Below are 21,029 nucleotides of genomic sequence, written 5' to 3'. Positions count from 1 at the left end.
CGCACAGTTGGCCATGCTGTTTGTCAAGCATGTAACATCTGTGGCTTTTCCCTTTTGACTTTATATCATTCATTTACACACTTGACAAACATTTATTGAGAGCTTCTCTATGCCCGTCACTGGGGATTCAGAATTAAATGGCTACATACTGTTTTTTCACACTTTGGGCTATAATTTATATCATCAGTGCCTTGAAATTGCTTTTTGAGTTAAATACAAACTGAACCAGGTGTGTCTCTCCTTGTCTTTCTAGAACTTTTAGCTCCAAAGACTTTGTGGTCTCTTATACTATGATCTGTGGTATCAAACTATAAAGTAACCATTAAAACTATGGGGAAAGGAATAGAAATATACCATGAACCCAGTGTAATAGAATTAGTCTAACTATACATGTAGCTCTGCTATTTCAGGCAAGATAAAAACAAAGCACAACAGTGAATTAGTCATTCCCTTTGCTTAATTACAGCAGCACATCACCTGCCTGAAGAAGAGTGAGGTCAGACCTCACCAGGTGGGAGCAGTTGAGGGTGAATCCGAGGTGAGGAGCTGAAGGCAGCATGGAGGCTGGTGTCCACTCTGCCGAGGGGCTTGGCTGTGAAGAGGACGGAGAGGGTATGTTGTGGTGGGGATGGGTGGTCGGATGGGTGGTCAGTTGGGAGACACTCTTTGGCTGCAGATGGGAAGACTCTGTAGAGAGGTAGAAATTGAGAATTTAGAGGGAGGGGGCTGACGAATGGTGCAGGGTCTCTGAGGAGGCCTGGGGCTGAGACCTGGAATGCCCCCGGGACAGGCCTTCAAAGAGATGAGTTGCAGTATTTCCGCCTTGTGACAAGGGGGAAGAAAAAGGAGGTTTGTGGGTTTGGAAGGGTAGAAAACAGGCGCTTCCTGGCCGGCAGTTTCTGTTTTTTCAGTTTAAAGTATGAGAGGAGATGAGAGTGTGGGAGAGGGGGGTTGGAGGTTTGAAATAAATGGAAAAATGATACCCTTATGGGACCTGCTGATGGTCTATTCCAGGTCAGACTGCTGCACATCTGAATCTAGGGACAGATGGAAGGAAAAAAACAGGTCCCAACAAGAGTATCCCCAGGGCTTTTGCCCAGTCTTCAGAGCAGGCCCCTGATCCCATAAACACCTGCCTTCTAAACTCTTGGAGATTAAGCCTTCAGGCTCTCCTGCACCTGCTTTTCTGAGCATGGTGATTTGTGGAGACTTAGAGACAGGCAGGAGGCTCAGCTCCTGGGGCCTCTTGGGAGATTCTGCAGGGTGGAGCAGTTGGTGGGAGGGGAGAGGTTGTCCTTTGAGTAGGAGAGCTAAGGAGGAGAGGGAACAAGAGCCAGCCCATTCTGGAGGCTGCCCCCCGATTCCGCCTATGATCTGCTTGAATGTGATATGATCCTTGGGAGTAAATTTAAAATATGCCAAGTCTTAGGTAGCTTTTAAAGAGACTCTTCAGCACTAGCTGAGATCATTGTTCAATGAAAACCAAAAGTGCTACTGAAGAAAACACAACCAGCAAATAACATGTTGGCAAGGATGTGGAGAAATTTGAACCCTTGTGCATTGCTGGGAGGAATGTAAAATGGTGCAACTGCTGTAGAAAATGGTGTGGTGCGGCCGGGCGCAGTGGGTCATGCCTGTAATCCCAGCACTTCGGGAGGCCAAGGTGGGTGGATCACCTGAGGTCAGGAGTTCAAGACCAGCCTGGCCAACATGGCGAAACCCTGTCTCTACTAAAAATACAAAAAGTAGCTGGGGGTGGTGGCGCGCGACTGTAATCCCAGCTACTTGGGAGGCTGAGGCAGGAGAATTGCTTGAACCTGGGAGGCGGAGGTTGCAGTGAGTGAGATCTCACCACTGCACTCCAGCCTGGCAGCAGAGCGAGACTCTGCCTTAAAAAAAAAATGGTGTGGTGATTCCTCAAAAGATGAAACACAGATTTACTATATTATCCAGCAATTCCCTCTCTGGTTATTTACCCAAAATAAGCAAAAGCAAGGACTTCAACAGATATTTGTACACTTATGTCCATAGAAGGTTTTATTTACAATAGCCAAAAGGTAGAAACAACCCAAATGTTCAGTGATTGATGGATGGATAAATAGAATGTGATATATACTTATTGTGTAATATTATTCAGCTTTTAAGGGGAAGAAACTTCTGATGCATGCTACAGCCTGAATGAACCTTGAAGATATGCTAAGAGAAATAAATTAGTCATAATAAGATAAATATTCTATGATTTCACTTATAGGATGTACCTATAGTAGTCAAATGAAATTCTTCTGAATTTGACTATAGAAGGTAGAATAGTGGTTAACAGGGCCAGAGAGTAGAGACACAGCATACCAAAATCTCTGGGATGCAACTAAAGCAATGATAAGAGGAAAGTTTATAGCACGAAACACCTACATCAAGAAGTTAGAAAAATGTCAGATTAACAATTTAATATCGCACCTAGAGAAACAAGAACAAACTGAACCCAAAGCTAGCAGAATAAAAGAAATAACCAAAATCAGAGCATACCTGGATGAAATTGAGACCCAAAAATCCATACAAAGACTCACTACAAACAAAAGCTTGCTCTTTGAAGAAATCAACAAGATTGATAGACCATTAGCTGGATTAACAAAGATAAAGAGAGAAGCTCCAAATAAGCACAATCAGAAATGACAAAGGTGATATTACAACTAATCCCACAGAAATACAAAAAATCCTTGGAGTATTATGAACATCTCTATTTTCTATACACAAAGTAGAAAATTTAGAAGAAGTGGAAAAATTCCTGGAAATACATAACCTTCCAAAACTTCATTAGGAAGAAATCAAAACTCTTCACAGACTAGTGCCAAGTTCTGAAATTGAGTCAGTAATAAAAAACTTACCAAACAAAAAAGCCTCTGACCTGATGGACTCATAGCTGAATTTTAGCAGATATACAAGAAGAGTTGGTACCAATCCTGTTGAAATTATTCCAAAAAATTAAGGAGAAGAGACCCCTTCCTAACTCATTCTATGAAGCCAGCATGATCCTGATACCCAAATCTGGCAAAATCACAACAAAAAAAGAAAACTACATGCCAATATTTTTGATGAACATAGGCACAAAAATCCTCAACAAAATACTAGCAAATCAAATCCAGCAGCACATCAAAAGGTTAATTCACCATGATCAAGTGGCCTTTGTTCCTGGGAGGTAAGGCTGTTTCAACATATGCAAATCAATAAATGTAATTCACTACATAAACAATTAAAAACCATATGATCATCTCAATACACACGGGAAAAGCAGCAGGTAAAATCCGACATACTTTCATGATAAAAACCCTCAACAAACTAGGCATTGAAGGGGAACATACCTCAAAATAATAAGAGCCATCTATGACAAACGCACAACCAACATTATACTAAATGATCAAAAGCTGGAAGCATTCCCCCTAAAAACTAAAATAAGACAAGGATGTCCACTCTCACCACTCCTATTCAACATAGTACTGAAAGTCCCAGTCACAGCAATCAGGCAAGAGAAAGAAATAAAAGGCATCCTAATAGGAAAAGAAGATATGAAATTATCTCTCTTCACTGATGATATGATTCTATACCTAGAAAGCCCTACAGATACCACCAAAAGGCTCCCAGAGCTGATAAACAACTTCAGTAAAATTTCAGGGTACAAAATCAATGTACAAAAGTCAGTAGCATTTCTTCTTTTTTTTTTTTTTTAGATGGACTCTCGCTCTTTCACCAGGCTGGAGTGCAGTGGCACCGTCTTGGCTCATTGTAGCCTCTGCCTCCTGGGTTCAAGTGATTCCCCTGCCTCAGCCTCCTGAGTAGCTGGGATTACAGGCATGTGCCACCACGCCCAGCTAAGTTTTATATTTTTAGTAGAGACAGGGTTTCACCGTGTTGGCCAGGATGGTCTCGATCTCTTGACCTTGTGATCCACCCACCTCGGCCTCCCAAAGTGCTGGGATCACAGGCATGAGCCACCACGCCCGATCCAATCAATAGCATTTCTATACACCAATAACATTCAAGCTGAGAGCCAAATCAAGAATGCAATCCCATTTGTAATAGCCACACACACACACACACACACACAAAAAAACCCACCTTGGAATACATCTAACCAAGGAGGTGAAAGCTCTTTACAAGGAGAACTACAAAACACTGCTAGAAGAAATCATAGCTAACACAAACAAATGGAAAAATATCCCATGCTCATGAATTAGAAAAATCAATATTGTTAAAATGGCCACACTGCCCAAAGCTGTCAAACTACCAGCATTTTCACAGAATTATGAAAAGCTATGCTACAATTCTTATGGAACCAAAAAAGAGCCCAAATAGCCAAAGCAATTTTAAGCAAGAAGAACAACGCTAGAGGCATCACACTACCAGTCTGTAACCAAAACAGTATGGTACTGGTAGAAAAATAGACACCTAGACCATTGGAACAGGACAGAGGACCCCTACCCCCAAAAGCCACATACCTATAACCATCTGATCTTCAATAAAGTCGACAACAACAACCAATGAGGAAAGGACTCTTTACTCAATAAATTATGCTGGTATAACTGGTTAGCTATATGCAGAGGAGTGAAACTAGACTCCTACATCACGTACAAAAATCACATAGCATACAAAATTACATTACACACAAAAATTAACTCAAGATGGATTAAAGGCTTAAATGTAAGAGCTAAAACTATGAAAATCATAGAAGCGAAACTAGGATATACCATTCTGGACACCAGCCTTGGCAAATAATTTATGATTAAGCTCTCAAAAGCAATTTTACCAAAGCCAAAAATGGACAAGTGGGGCCTAATTAAACTAAAGAGCTTCTGCTCAGCAAAATAAACTGTCAACAGAGCAAACAGACAACCTACAGAATGAAAGAAAACATTTGCAAACTATGCACCCAACAAAGGTCTACTATCCAGAATCTAAAAGGAACTTAACAAATCAATGAGCAAAAATATCTCCAATAAAAAGTGGGCAAAGGACATGAACAGACGCTTCTCAAAAGAAGACATACATGCAGCCAACAAATATGTGAAAAAAGAATCAACATCACTAATCGTTAGAGAAATCCAAATTAAAACCACAAGGAGATACTATCCCACACCAGTCAGAATGGCTGTTATATTAAAAAGACAGGAAATAATAGATGTTAGTGACATTATGGAGAAAAGGGAATCTTTATACACTGTTGATGGAGATGTCAGTTAGTTCACCCACTGTGGAAAGCAGTTTAGAGATTTCCCAAAGAGCTTGGACTTACCATTGGACCAAGCAAATCCACTACTGAGTGTATACCCAAAGGAAAATAAATCACTCCTCAAAAAAGACACATGTACTCCTATGTTTGTTGCAACACTATTCACAATAGCAAAGACATGGAATCAACCTAGATGCCACCAGCAGTGGACTGGATAAAGAAAATGTGGTATATATACACCATGAAATACCATGCAGCCATTAAAAATAATAAAATCATGTCCTTTGCAGCAACATAAATGCAGCTGGAGGCCATTATCCAGAGTGAATTAATGCAGGAACAGAAACCAAATATCACATGTCCTCACTTATAAATGGGAGTTAAACATTGAGCACACATGAACATAAAGATGGGAATAATAAACACTAGGCTCCTAGAGGGAGGGAGTGGGCGGAGGAGGTAAGGGTGGAAAAGCTACCTATTAGGTGCTCACTGCCTGAGTGTAGGGATCATTCATACACCAAACCTTGGTGACACACAATTTACTCATGTAACAAACCTGCACGTGTACCCCCTTAATCTAAAAGTTGAAAAAAAGGGAAAAATTGTTAAATTCATATATTTGTTCCTTTTCTCATTCATTCATTCGTCAAGCATAATTAGTTCCTTATTAGATGAAAGCTCTGTGCTGGATGATATGTGCATTGTACATGTGAATAAGGCTTGATTCCTCACATTTAGCAAGAGGAGAGGTAAGATCTACAAATGTAATTTTAATACAGTTGGGCTGTGTGGTGTCCAGAGGTGGACAGCCTTTATCACAGGCTGAAACAGAGAGAGAGGAAGAACCACATCATGGGAACACAAACACTTCCTGCTTAGGTTAGCTGTAGAGACATGAAACTGAGAGCCCGTGATGGATCTAAAACTTGAGCAGCCTTCTTGGATGTGCTTAGGATTCTTGGCAACTTCTCTCCCTTTCTGACCTTGGACTCTCTTTGCCTTTCTTTTCCTCCTAAGGTACTGTCAGAGTTCTCCTGGTCTTAGATTCCACTGGTCCCCTGAGAGTCAAAGGAGATGACTGCAGCGGCAGTGGCTGCACTGATCCCTGTACTGTACTCTGTGGCCAGCAACAAATCTGGCCACTACATTGGGTAGCAGCTGTGGTTTGGTTTAATTGCTATGTATGGAGTGGTGGGGTACGTGGTCCACGTGCCCTAGACCAGCACCCATGAAGATTCCCAGTGCCCTGGCAAAATCACCTATCCTTGCTTGATGGAGTATTTTGAAAAAAAATTTGGCAATCCTATAACGGGAATTTGGTACTTCTTCCTCTTCACAGTCCTATTCTTCTTTATGGAATTCATGGCTCAGCTTTGGCATAAGCAAGGTGAAGGGGAATGAGTGGAGCTGGGAGCAGGTGAAGTGGAGGAGGGCTACATGGTGGGAATCCAGGAACACACCACCTCCCCAAAGAAATCCATCCTGAACTTCCACCAGAGAAGATGATTTTGCTTTTCTACCTCCTGTGCTTTCTCCTGCAGGTTGGCACCCAGCATGTGTTTCTGTTCCTTCTCTTGTTTCAGTGCCTGCCTGTGGTGAGCAAAGCCAATAACCACTACAGCACCGATGGCTGCCCTGGCCCCTCTCTCTGCCTGAGGTGAGCAATCCTGGAGAATCAGTTATCCATCCACACCCTCATCACCTTGTCCTGCATGGCCATCCTCTTTATGATGCATTCAGGGGCCTTTTGAGTTCTAAGTTTTGGATGATTAAAATTTGGGAGGGATAACACCTTTCTTACTTAAAGTCTTTTTCCCTTACACAATGCTTGTGTTCCTCTAAACATTGTGTCGGGGGCAAGGCTTCCTCCTGCTAACCTTCTTTGGTTTTCTCCTTTAAAAAATAAACATTTGCTGTTCTATTAAAGAGTTTTCTCTCTCTACAGCCAAGCTAAGGCTGTCTGACTGCGGGTGTTGGTATGCAGTTGAGAACCTTGCAGAGCTCTTTCATGTAGGCTATCTAATTTGATTCTCACCTGAAGCCTGTGACACTAAGCTTTCTTCCAGTATCTCCAAATACAGAAGAGTCCTTATAGTCCTGGAACAAAGAGCTTTAGATCGATTTACTTGTATTCTGGCCTCTCTAGCATTGGTTTTTTTTTTTTTTTTTTAAACAATAACCATTTATTTAAGTGATGCTTTCACAAATTGGTAACTTGGGCTGGGCTCATTGGTTTTAAATACAGAGAAGGCCATTATTCCCCAGAGAAAAATTCTCAGCTGTGCTTTCAGGGTAGGGTCATCCTGGTTCTTCCTCTTGGAATTAAATCCCCAAACTCTTAGGAGAGCCCTCAGTCTTGATGCCTCACTTGAGTTTCCGGTGAGGACTACATATACCTGGATGAGTACCATTGGGGAACAGGAGGCATTTTATAGGAATATTTACTGTACATATTGTGGCAATGCTGAAAGTCCCACCCCTTCAACCAAGGGACTCCAGTCTGAAAATTGGCTTAGGTCTGGCAACAGGGTTAGAATGAGAGTCAGTGGAAGCAACCCACTAGGGTTCACAGTACTGAGAATTGTGCCTTGCTCCCAGACCTGACCCATCTATCTTGAGATAAGCTGCAGCCTAGCTCAGGTCTACACTAGGTTATTAACCACTCTTTGGGGCTCCCTGCCAAGTCCTGGTGTTTGCAAGCATAAGAGAGTTTGACTAGACATGGCAAAATCTCTTCACATTTAGAGATGGGCAAAGCTGGGGATTAGAATAAGGAGGATGTTTCAGAGAAGGTATGGTCAGTCACCTCATCCTGTATTAGGCATATCACCCTCAAAAGTAGTTTGAGTGACCATGCTGTGCCCAAGGCTTGGGCTCCATCCAGAGGCTAAAGTTGAGATGTAGAGCAGGGGCATCCAGTCTGTGCTGTTCAAGTGAGCATGATGTTCACAGATCACCTGAATGAAGAGGAATTTTCATTCACCTCAAGATGACCCAGTGATTTTCTGTGTCCTGGTGTCCCCATTGCAATCCTCTCCTTTTGCATGCAGACAGAGACTGTGACTTGCTTCTAACTAATAGGGTATGGTAAAGGACGTCACTCCTGTGATCATAGTATGTTATGTGGAAGTCCATTTGAGTAGGGCAGAGCAAAAGGTTGCCTTGCTGGCTGTTAGGAAGTAAGTTGCCATGTTATGAGAAGGCCAATGCAGGGAGGTACATGGCAAGGAATTGCAGGCACCCTTTTAGAGCTGAGAGTGGCCCCCAGCTGACAGCCTGTAGATAAATGGAGATCTTGGTCATAGAGGGCAAAGGAATTGATTTTGCCAACAACTTTTTTTTTTTTTGAGACAGAGTCTTGCTCTTGGCACCCAGGCTGTAGTGCAATGGCATGGTCAACTCACTGCAACCTCCACCTCCCAGGTTCAAGCCGTTCTCCTGCCTCAGCCCTCCGAGTAGATGGGATTACAGGTGCCTGCCACCACGCCCAGCTAATTTTTTGTATTTTTAGTAGAGATGGGGTTTCACCATGTTGGCCAGGCTGGTCTTGAACTCCTGACCTCAGGTGATCCACCTGCCTTGGCCTCCCGAAGTGCTGGAATTACAGGCATGAGCCACCATGCCTGGCCTTTGCCAGAAATTTTAATAAATTTTGAAGTGGATTCTTCCCCAGTCAAACCTCAAGATGAGAATATAACCCAGTATATATCTTCATTACAGCTTTGTGAGGCCACAGGCTAAGGACCCATGATTGGTCTCCCATATCAACTGTGAGATGATATATATATATGTTGGTTTAAGCTGCTAAGTTTGTGGACATTTGTTACACAACATTAGAATACTAACACAGTGACTGTGGGGCCCCTGCAATGGTACAGGAGCCAAGGGAAGCTGAGAGATCTCAGCATTAGGCATCTGTGGAGACATCCTTTTCTTTCCTCCCAGAAAACAATCCTCCTTCACTTCTTGCAGCAGCAAACCCAGCTTACTGCAAGAGGCCTGAGCAAGTCTTAGTAGAGTGTCCAAGACTGAGACCACTCTGCTGCTGCAGCAGCTCCTGCACTTTCTCTCTGGATAATAAAGCTCTTGCACAGGCCAGTCCTGCAAAAATACTCATGGTCCTAAATAGATCCATTCCGTTGTACATTTAGGCTCAGCAAGGTGAAACTTGAGTTCCCAGTACAGTTGTACACACAATTACAAGTAAGCAACCTGCTGGACTTACACAACCCCAGCAGGCACAAGACTCAGCAGTTAGAGCTGCTTGATGCCACCTTCCACACTCATCCTAAGCTGGGGATCTTTGTGCACTGAGTAACCTACACCACTGTGTGCATGGCCCTTGGAGTCTCCCTTTTGAAATGCAGTTGAGTTTGTGGGAAGGCCAGCAGGCACCATGTGGGTGAGGGTCTACCCAATGCACGCATGGAGTTATGTAAAAGAGGGATTGCCTCTCAGAGATGTGGGACATTTTAGGGGTGAATCAGAACCAAGTGTTGCTGTATACCTAGTGCCTATAAACAGTTTTTGATACATAGTAGGGACTTGACAAACACTTTTGGGGCATACAGAGTAGAGCCACAACCTCTCAGATAATCTTAATGTTTCTAGGGCTTGTAAGTAGTGGAAATACTGTTCTCAAGCATGTTCATTGAGAGTCAAACCTCAAAACTCAACATCTGGTTTATGTCACAAGTAACCCTTTTATGTCCACTCTCCTGGGCTTATCCTGGTTGCAGACAATGGCCCCCAGTGGTTGGGTCTGTGCCATCTTGTTTCAAAGGATAGATGGAGGCTGCCTCAGAGGCTTCAGTTTAACCATAAAGGAAGGAAAGTTTGGACAGAAATAGCAGTCAGTCAGCAGCTGGGTTTGAACAGTTGATTGTTTAGATGAAGATTGTTCCAGGCAGTGACAATGGCAAGGGTCCTGACCCTTACTGAGATGGTCTATTGGTCAGAGATCAATAGGCACAGAAACCACAGTAATTTGAATGGTGAGACTTTAGTACAAAGACCCATTAACTAGTTAAAAGTGGCTGACTACTTAACATGGTAAAAAGAAGACTTAGAGTTGTCCAGAAGTAGCAATTTCGGAAAGCAGCTTTTACCTCTAGGGCTGAGGGAGGGAACAAAGAGTCTTAGCCACACTAAGAATGTGTGGCTGCCACAGAAACCTGTAGCCTTGGATGATTTAAAAAACTTGGCAGAATTCCTGGGTCAGAGCTAATCTGTAGGAGCAGAGCAACTTGCCAGAGGGTGCAGGCAGGAGCCAGTCCATGAGTGAGTGCTACCAAGCCTCCTGAAAACCAAAGAACCAGCTGCTGCACCAAAAACTAGGACACCAGAAGGAATTCCTTTCTTATTGCTATTGCCTCTCAGTGTCCTAGTATTAACTATTGACAAGTTCTAACATCAAGCCATCTGGTAAAGGAGAAATGTTCATAGGGTCCAGCTCCAGTATAACAAAGCAGAAAAAGAAGGGATGGATTTGGAGTTGGGAGGCAACACATTGATAAGTGGCGCAGTCTATCTGTTTGGCCACCCAACTTCTCTATATATCCTTCTATACACACAAGCCCTAATAAGCTGAAACTGTCCTTTGTACAAGTGAAGTTCTCATACTCTTTCCAAAGACATTATATCCATTGCTGGCTACATTCGGTACTTCCAGGTTTAGTCACAGGCAGGAAAGGCAAATTGATATCCAGAATATGTGTCTGCTGTTGTGAGGACAAATCTCTGCTCTCTCAATAATGGAAGAGAGCCAGGGTAATCAGCTTTGCCATAAGGAGGCTGGCTGGTATCCCTGACGGATGGATCCATATGGGGCTCAGTGTTGATATATTCTGTTAGTAGATTATGATCCATCAGGTGAAGTTCCCAGTTCAGTGGGGATGTCCATATTGTTGAGCCCAGGAATAACCTCCATCCCTGCCATGGCCATTTTGTTCGTGGGTCCACTGAGCGGTCAATGGGGTGGTTGAGGAAAGAAGCTGACTGATATTCACAGAGTGTATAATTTTGTCCACTGGATTATTGAGAGCTTCCTTTGCAGTGAGTGCTCTTTGGTGAGCATTCACGTGGGACAAAAATATCTTCAGGCTGCCAATTCAGAGAAGAAGTCCTCCCACATATATTTTCCTTAGACTTCTTTCTCACCAATATTTCAGTTCTGTTCCTTCCAAGTTCAAGACCATTTGAACTGTTAACAACTGCTCATGAGTCATGTAGATTTTTTTTATTTCTGGCCATTTCTCAGTCCAGCAAACTTGGCAACCAACCATACTGGGCAAAATTCTGGCTACTTGAAGAATTTTCCTTCACCATTCCCTCTCACTCCCATAAAGTAGCATTCCTTAGTGGAGTCTTATGCTGCAGCTGTCTACTTTTGTGTGGTCAATATATCATGCAGAACATCTATAAACCAGTCTCAAGCTCTTTCTTCCTCAGGCAGTTGATCTTACAGAACTCCCTGCGATGTCCCAGGCCTGAACTGGGAGAGAGAAGTTAATGTAGGAGGTGTTAGTATCAAAGGAATCTGAGTCACTGGTCCGTATAACTTGTTTCTTGACTTTCCTTGAGCCCAGATTTTGTATAGCATTTCTACTTGATGATGGATTGCTGCAGTGCACACCCAACCTTATGACTAACATAAGATAACACAAAATTTCTGATAAAAAGCTCAGCCTGTGTGGTCCTAACATGCTATGACGAGATCTCTATCAAGAGCCAGTAGCAAGTCAGAAGGTATTTCTCAAAAAGGAGAATATTCATCTGCAGAAGAGGGCGTATATGTACTTAAAAATTTGAGAGGTCTGCACTGTGATTCTCCTATTAGTGCTTGCTGGAGCCTCCAAAAACCTTACTATTTTCCACAGACACTTAGAAAATATTGGATCAGCTTGATAATAAGGTAAGTGAAAGAGCAATTTGCATTGTAGCGTGGACTTGCTACAGAACTTTCCCTTGCGCTGATCCTTACTCAAAATTCTCAGCCTTTTTGGTGACTTGGGTCAAAGCCAGGACAAGGTGTTGCTTCCAAAATACAAAGACTACCAAGCCTTGCACTTCTGTGTGTGTGTGTCTCTGTGTGTGTGTGTCTGTGTGTGTTTGTGTGTGTCTGTGTCTGTGTATGTGTGTGTGTCTGTGTATGCGTGTCTCTGTGTGTGTGTGTGTGTGGTAAGTAGTGCGAGGTGCAGCAACTTGCTTTCACCTTGGATGGGGATATCTCAACATGCTCCAGACCTTTGGATTCCCAGAAACTTCATGGAGCTGCTGGGCTTCCAATTTGTGTGATATAGATCCTCCACCTTCTGGGTCATTTATGTCTTGCTAAGACATCCAAATGATTTACTGCTTCCTGCTTATCAGACTCAATCAGCATAATGGTATTGTGCGTGATGTTTAGTGGATTGTCAAATGATTGGGATTTCTCTGGGCTGTATTATGGTAGAGGAGGAGAGCTGATGTAGTTCTGAGACAAGTCTGTCAAAATGTATTCTTGGCTCTGCCTGGTAAAAGCAATCTACTTCTAGTTATCTCTTGCAAATTAATGTGGAGAAAAAAAGCACTAGCTAGGTCCATTCCTGCATACCAAGTGCCAGAGGCTGTGTTCATGTGCTGCAGTAAATATGCCACAACTAGGATAGCAGCTGCAATCAAAATTTCCATCTGATTAAGTTTACAATAATCCACAGTTGTTCTTCAAGATTCGTTCAATTTTTGCATGGCCCCAACAGGCATGCTAAATACAGATGTGTTAGATATCACCACTCTTGTATCTCTCAGGTCTTTGATGGTGGCACTGATCTCTGCATTTCCTCTAGGGATGTGATGTTCCTTCCATCTTGGTAAAGAGGGGAAGTTCTAGGAGCTTCCACTTAGCTCTTTGTATCACAATCACCCTTACCTTATGGGTCAGAGAGCTAATGTGGGGATTCTTCCAGTTTCTAAGCACATTTATTCTAATTATACATTCAGGAACTGAGAGAAGAGCCACAGGGTGGGTTTGTGGACCAACCAAGGTCACTGTGAGTGGAACTTGGGCTGAGACTCCATCTATTACAGGGGGACCATAAGCTCCTACTTTGACTGGTGGGACACAATAATGTCATGAGTCCTTAGGAATTAGCAGCAACTCAGAGCCAATGTCTAGTGATCCTTAAGGAGTCTGAGTAGTTCCCTTTCCAGTGCTTGGTCACTCCACTAAGGGACTGCAAATCTCTTGAGGGAAGTCTTGAAGGAATATTAACTGCATATACAATAGCAAAGCTTCAGAGTCCCACCCCTTCAACCATGGGACTCTGGGCCTGTAAATTGGCTTAGGACTGGAAACTGGGTGAGAGACCATGACTTTTCATTGCAGTGACTCAATCCAAATCTTAAAAAAAATTATTATTATTATTTGTTTTAGATTTAGGGGGTACATGTGCAGATTTTTTACATGAGTATATATCGTGATGTTGAGGTTTGGGCTCCTAATGATGCCATTGCTCAAGTAGTGAACATAGTACCTGATGGTAGTTTTTCAACCCTTGCTTCTCTTTCAGAATCCCCAGTGTTTCTTGTTTCCATCTTTGTGTCCATGCATACCCAACGTTTAGTTCCTACTTATAAGTGAGAACATGTGGTATTTTGTTTTCTGTTCTTGCATTAATTCACTAAGGATGATGGCCTTCAGCTGTATCCGTGTTTCTGCAAAGAACATAATTTCATTTTTTAAATGACTGCATAGTATTCCATGGTGTATATGTACCACACTTTCTTTATCCGATCCATTGTTGCTGGGCACCTGGGTCGATTCCATGTCTTTCCTATTGTGGATAGTACAATAAACATAAAAGTGAATGTGTCTTTTTTGTAGAATGATTTATTTCCCTTTGGGTATATGCCCAGTAATGGGATGCTGGATAGAATTATAATTCTATTTTTAGTTCTCTGAGCAATCTCCAAACTGTTTTCCACAGGGGCTGCACTAATTTATATTCCCACCAACAATGCATTGCCTTCTCTCCACAGCCTTGCCAACATGTTATTTTTTTGATTTTTTAATAATAGCCATTCTAACTGGTGTGAGACAGTATCTCATTGTGATTTTGATTTGCACCTCTCTGTAGTTCTTGTAGAAATCTTAGATGTAATCTTAGAAATCCTAGATTCCTAGGTATTTTAATTTTTTGATACGTGTAAATGGGATTATGTTCTTGATTTGGCTTTCATTTTAAGTGTTATTGGTGTATAGAAATGCTACTGATTTTTGTATATTGATTTGATATCCTGAGGCTTTGCTGAAGTCGTTTATTTGATGTAGAAGTCTCCCAGTAGAATCTTTAGGGTTTTCTAGGTATAGAATCATATTGTCAGTGAAGAGAGATAATTTGACTTTCTCATTTCCTATTCAGATGCTTTTTATTTCTATCTCTTACCTGATTGCCCTGGCTAGGACTTCTAGTACTATGTTGAATAGAAGTGGTGAGAATGGGCATCCTTGTCTTGTTCCAGTTCTTAAAGGGGAATGTTTCCAGTTTTTGCCCATTCAGTAGGATGTTGGCTGTGGGTTTGCCATAGATGTCGTGTATTATTTTGAGGCATGTTCTTTTTTTTTTGAGAGGTTTTTTGTTTGTTTGTTTGTTTTTGAGTTGGAGTCTTGCTCTGTTGCTTACGCTGGAGTACAGTGGCGCAATCTCAGCTCACTGCAACCTCTGCCTCCTGGGTTCAAGCGATTCTCCTGCCTCAGCCTCCTAAGTAACTGGGTTTACAGGTGCCTGCCACCACGCCTGGCTATTGTTGAGGATTTTTATCATGAAGGGATATTGGATTGTATTGAATGCTTTTCTGTGTCTATTGAGATGATTATATGGTTTTTGTTTTTAATTCTGATTATGTAGTGAACTACATTTATTTATTTGTATATTTTGAAACATCCTTGGATCCCAGGAATAAAGCCCACTTGATCACGATGAATTAACTTTTTGAAGTGCTGCTGGGTTCAATTTGCTAAGTATTTTGTTGAAGATTTTTGTGTCTGTGATCATCAGGGATATTGGACCGTAGTTTTCTTTTTGTTGTGTCTTTGCCAGATTTTGGTATCAGAATGATGTTGATTTCATAGAATGAGTTAGGGAGGAATTCCTCCTTGATTTTTTGAACCAGTTTCAGTAAGATAGGTACCAGCTCGTTTTTGCTTGTCTGGTAGAATTTGGCTGTGACTCCATCTGGACCAGTGATTTTTTTAAGTTTTTTTTTTTTTTTATTACCAATTCAATTTTATTTCTTCTTCTTTTTCCTCTTCCTCTTCTTCTTCTTCATTACCAATTCAACTTTATTTCTTCTTCTTCTTCTTCCTCCCCTTCCCCTTCTTCTTCCTCTTCCTCTTCCTCTTCCTCTTCTTCTTCTTCTCCTTCTTCTCCTTCTCCTTCTTCTCCTTCTCCTTCTCCTTCTTCTCCTTCTCCTTCTCCTTCTTCTCCTTCTCCTTCTCCTTCTTCTTCTCCTTCTTCTCCTTCTTCTTCTGTCTTGCTCTGTTGCCCAGGCTGGAGTGCACTAGCACAATCTCACCTCACTGCAACTCCTGCCTCCTGGGTTCAAGCAATTCTCCTGCCTCAGCCTCCCGAGTAGCTGGGATTACAGGCACCTGCCACCATGCCCGGCTAATTTTTGTATTTTTAGTAGAGACAGGGTTTCACCATGTTGGGCAGGCTGGTCTCAAACTCCTGACCTCATGATGCACCTGCCTCGGCCTCCCAAAGTGCTGGGATTACAGGCGTGAGCCACTGCACCTGGACAATTTTATTACTTCTTATTTGTCTCTTAGGATTTCTGTTTCTTTCTGGTTCAATCTTAGGAGGTCATGTATTTCCAGGAATTTATCTATTTCCTCTAGATTTTCTAGTTGGCATACATAGGAATGTTCATAGTAGTCTCTGAGGATCTTTTGTATTTCTGTAGGATTAATTTTAATGTCACTTTTGTCATTTCTGATTGGGTTATTTGGATCTTCTCTCTTTTCTTCTCTGTTAATCTAGCTATGGGTCTTTATCCTTTCAAAAAACAAACTTCATTTTATTGATGATTTTTATGGTTTTTTTGGGTCTCAATTTTATTTATGTTCTAATTTTAGTTATTTCTTTTCCTTTGCTAGCTTTGGAATGAGTTCATTCTAGTCTTTCTAGTTCCTTTAGGTGCAAGTTTCGGTTGTTCATTTGAGATCTTTCTATCTTCTTGATGTAGGTATTTAGTGCTCTAAACTTTCTTCTTAACTCTGCTTTTGACACATCTCAGAAGTTTTGGTATGTTGTGTCTCTATTTTCATTGGTTTCAAATAATTCTTTGATTTCTGACTTAATTTTTTTATTTATCCAAAAATCATCCAGGAGCAAGTTGTTGAATTTCCATGTATTTGTGTGGTTTTGAGAGTTTCTCTTGGTATTCATTTCTATTTTATTTCACTGTGGTCTGGGAAGATGATTGGTATGATTGAAATTTTTTAAAATTGATACTTGCTTTATGGCAGAGCATGTAGTTGATCTTAGAGTATGTTCCACGTGCAGATTAGAATAATGTATATAATGTATAATGTATATTATATATGCGTGTTTGTGTGTGTGTGTGTATATATATATATATTTATACACACATATTGTATTAGTCCACTCTCACACTGCTGTAAGAACTGCCTGAGACTGGGTAATATATATAAAACAAAGATTTAATTGACTCACAGTTCTGTATGGCTGGGGAGGCCTCGGGAAACTTACAATCATGGCAGAAGGGGAAGCAGGCATCTCTTACATGGTGGCAGGTGAGAGAGAATGTTTGATGTCAAACATTTATAAAACCATCAGATCTTGTGAGAACTCACTCACTATCAAGAGAACAGCATGGGGGAAACCGCCCTCATGATTCATTCACCTCCCACTAGGTCTCTCCCTTAAAACGTGGGGATTGGCTGGGTATGGTGGCTCATGCCTGTAATCCCAGCACTTTGAGAGGTAGAGGCGGGCAGATCACCTGAGATCAGGAGTTTGAGACCAGCCTGCCCAACATGGCGAAACCCTGTCTCTACTAAAAATACAAAAAATGAGCCGGGTGTGGTGGTGGGTGCCTGTAATCCCAACTACTCGGGAGGCTGAGGCAGGAGAATCGCTTGAACCTGGGAGGCAGAGGTTGCAGTGAGCCGAGATCATATAACTGCACTCCAGCCTGGGCAACAAGAGTGAAACTCCGTCTCAAAAAAAAAAAAAAAAAAAGAAAAAAAAAGTGGGGATTACAAATTGAGATGAGGTTTGGGTGGGAACACAGAACCAAACTTCTCTCTCTCTCTCTCTCTCTCACACACACACACACACACATGAAAAGTGTATATTTAACTATCTTAATGTATGAGCTATTTTCTCCTGGGTCATACTGTGTATCTGAAACATGCTGAGACTTGACTTGTGTTGTGGGTCCATGGGCAACAAGGGTTAATTACAGTGAATCTTGAGGAGAAATAACAACCCTTTCAAAGCATCTTCCCCAGATGATGTTATCATAGGGTTTTCCAGCAAAGGAAGGCTAGTCATGGTAGAAGTGATCTACTTCCACTGTCAAAGGTGATCAGAGTGTCCTGAAAATATAAGATTCTCAATTTCATTAGAATCCTACCAGATTTCCCAATTCCAACTTTCAGGGTCTCATTATTTCTCAATCAGTTCCCTAATGTTCACATGAAAAACTTGTTAAGTCTGTGAATTCAAGTGCTATTGTAATCTAGCCACTTTCACAGTTAAATTTGGTGTTTGATTTTCAGCAATAGTGGCCCTGTGGTTATGAGACATGAAAATGTATTAAAACTGCCATGGAAATGTTCGGACTCTCAGACTGTGTCCTTTTCTGTAAGTGCAGTAATGCATTCAGGAAAATCAGTTCCACATTACAATAACTGTTGTCATCACTACTGCTGTTATAATCAAATTCAGTAGCCACTAGGGCTCCCAAGGCATTTGCGTTAGTTAGCACATCATCATAATCAACCACAGGTAATAATCTAACTTACTTATTGAAATGTCACTGTATGTCATGGATAACTAGCATCTGATTTCCCATTGGCAATGAACTCAGCACTTCCGTCAAACCCAAATCCATGACTAATCCAATTCTCAAATCCCATCTTTGAAAATCTGTCTTCTCAGACCACTCCCAATGCCAATGCTATAGCAGGGTTCAACCAGAAAACAGAAAACACACTAGTAATGTAAATGAGAAAAATTTAGTATTAATAGTTGCAACTTGTGTTAGGTGATTAATTATCAAAAGAGAAGTCGCAAATGCAAAAAGCAGCTATCTATCTCTAGGGCCGAGGGAGGGCAAATTAAGAAGAGGCTGAGAACTTAGAAAAGCTCTCCTTACCATCCACTTCAACACTGACTTGTACCTTTTTGGGAAGGAATGGCTGCCATTGGCATGCACAGTCTGCCAGTGGTAAAGAAATTTTCCAGAGAGCGTTGGCCAGAGCGTTGGCTTCTAGGAGTGGCCTCTGGGTGGAGGAGAAACTAGTTAGAGGGCATTGGCAGGCTGGAGCTGGTCTGCAAGGGCTACTGAGATGAGCATGACCAGATCTCTCACATACCACTGCACGGGCTGCCATGCTTAAAAATAGCACACAAATTTGGGGAAAAGTCCCTTTAGCTTGCAATGGCCTTGCAGCATCCCTTCAAGGCTCTCTATTGATAAAGACTCTATTGACATTGAGCCATCTGGCACAGGAGAAATGTTTACAGGACCCACCTCTAGTATCTCAAAGCAGGGTAAAGAAGGGTGGATTTAGAGCTGCGAGGCAATAAACTCATACCTGGCACAAGAATGAATAAATTTGGTTGTTTAATGGTTGGAAAGAAGGCTCCTGCAGCTGAAGGTGAGTGAATAGGACAGGGACAATGTAGGAAATGAGGTCTGAGAGGCAGAGAGGTAGGTGGAGTCAGATCATGTAGGGTTTTATGGATTACGGCAAAGACTTTGGATTTTAATCCAAGTGTGATGGGAAAGCATTGAACAGTTCAGAGCAGGGGTGTGGTGTGGTCTAATTTGTTTAAAAAGATCAGTCTGATTATTATGTGGATACTTGACTTTAGGGGACAAGAGTGAAGAAAAGGGAGGCTCCCATTTACCAAATGCCAGGTAACTTATCCTGCATCTTTTGCAGGCTGCACTTTCTCTCCTGAGTTCTAACCAGGATGATCAAATGTCTTAGCTGGCCTACAACAACTTAGGGTTCATGTGCTCTTTATTCTCTAACGTTATAGTCTGAGACCATATTTTATATGGTCACCCTAGTTCTAACATATCTCAAATCCTCTCCTTTCTTGAAAAGAAGCCTGTAATTTCAAGATCACTAGGTAGGATTTCTAGGAGTGACTGCTGTATCATTGCTATCTTTGGAGAACGACTGAAGTATGGGTAATTCCTCAGGACCTCCCCGCCAACTGCCCCACCTAGTGATAGGAGCCACTGGTACCAGACTGATTCCTGTTAAGATGCAAAGGCCAGTGAGGAAGAAAACACATAGTTTGTATCAGCACCTAAGAATCCTTTCTTCTCTGCTATTTCTTCATACTGGCAAGCCCTAGTCCACTGGTGTAATTCCTGCTGTTGAGTGTTGGCATTCCTCTAACTTAAGATGGCATAAATAGGACTAAGGGACAGTCCCACTGACAACAGCCCTATTTTGAAGACCAGAATACCCACTAAGGATTTTGCAGAGGAAGCCTTTCAAATTTCTTAATAAGATGTCCAAAATGCAGCTATGTGCAGAAGATCAAGCCATCTGTTACTTCTCCTGGACCTTGGAACAGAAGTCAGAACTCCTGCTTTAGCTGACTTCGTTGCTTTTCTAGCCAAATCAAAATTTACAGGTAGGTGAAACAGGAGGTTTGCCCTAGGATGCCTCTAGCTGTTTTACCTAACCCATTACTCTCCCACCTTTTGTCATATTTTCCCTCCCTCTCCATTAATTTACCGTAAAGCTGACAGCCTTTGGACCCATTTTCCATCAAACCCTGTTCTCCAGTCTTTTATTTATACCCTCAGACCTTTGTTACCCACTATAAGGGAATGGAATGATAAAAAACTATACATTTCCTCTCCTAGTGACTTTGCATTTTAGAAGGAATCAAAGTCTGATACCAGTGGTTCCTTGATGTAAGAAAAAACTATGTGGGGAGCTTATCTACCATGCATATCGATGAGCTCCAATACCTAAGAATCTGGTTTAAAAGTTCTGGGGCGGGACCTAGGAATCCATTTTAAATCAAGCATCTCACGTGATTTTTTTTTTTTTTTTTTTTGAGACAGAGTCTCGCTCTGTCGCCGAGGCTGGTATGCAGTGGTGGCAATCTTAGCTCACTGCAACCTCTGCCTCCTGGGTTCAAGCGATTCTCCTGCCTCAGCCTCCCGAGTAGCTGGGACTACAGGCACCCACCACCATGCCTGGCCAATTTTTCTATTTTTAGTAGAGATGGGGTTTCACCATATTGGCCAGGCTAGTCTCGAACTCTTGGCCTTCTGATTTGCCTGCCTGGGCCTCCCAAAGTGCTGGGATTACAGGTGTGAGCCACTGCGCCCGGCCTCATGTGATTTTGATAGTTGTTTCAGGAGCCACAGTTTGAGAGTGATGCCTCAAGTTAAAGGGCAGAGTCACTGATGCTAGAGTTGCACGCATAAGCTGTGAGAAGTGAAGGCTTTATTGAGTCCCAGGAGTCATGCCATACAGATAGTTGCACACAAATGTATAAACTGTCTTCTGATTCTAAAATTGTGTCACATGGTATGT

The sequence above is a fragment of the Pongo pygmaeus genome, chromosome 10 (genome assembly GCF_028885625.2).
Source record: "Pongo pygmaeus isolate AG05252 chromosome 10, NHGRI_mPonPyg2-v2.0_pri, whole genome shotgun sequence".
Taxonomy (NCBI): domain Eukaryota; kingdom Metazoa; phylum Chordata; class Mammalia; order Primates; family Hominidae; genus Pongo; species Pongo pygmaeus.
The sequence above is the reverse complement of the archived record's forward strand: the minus strand, read 5'-3'. Positions refer to the sequence as shown.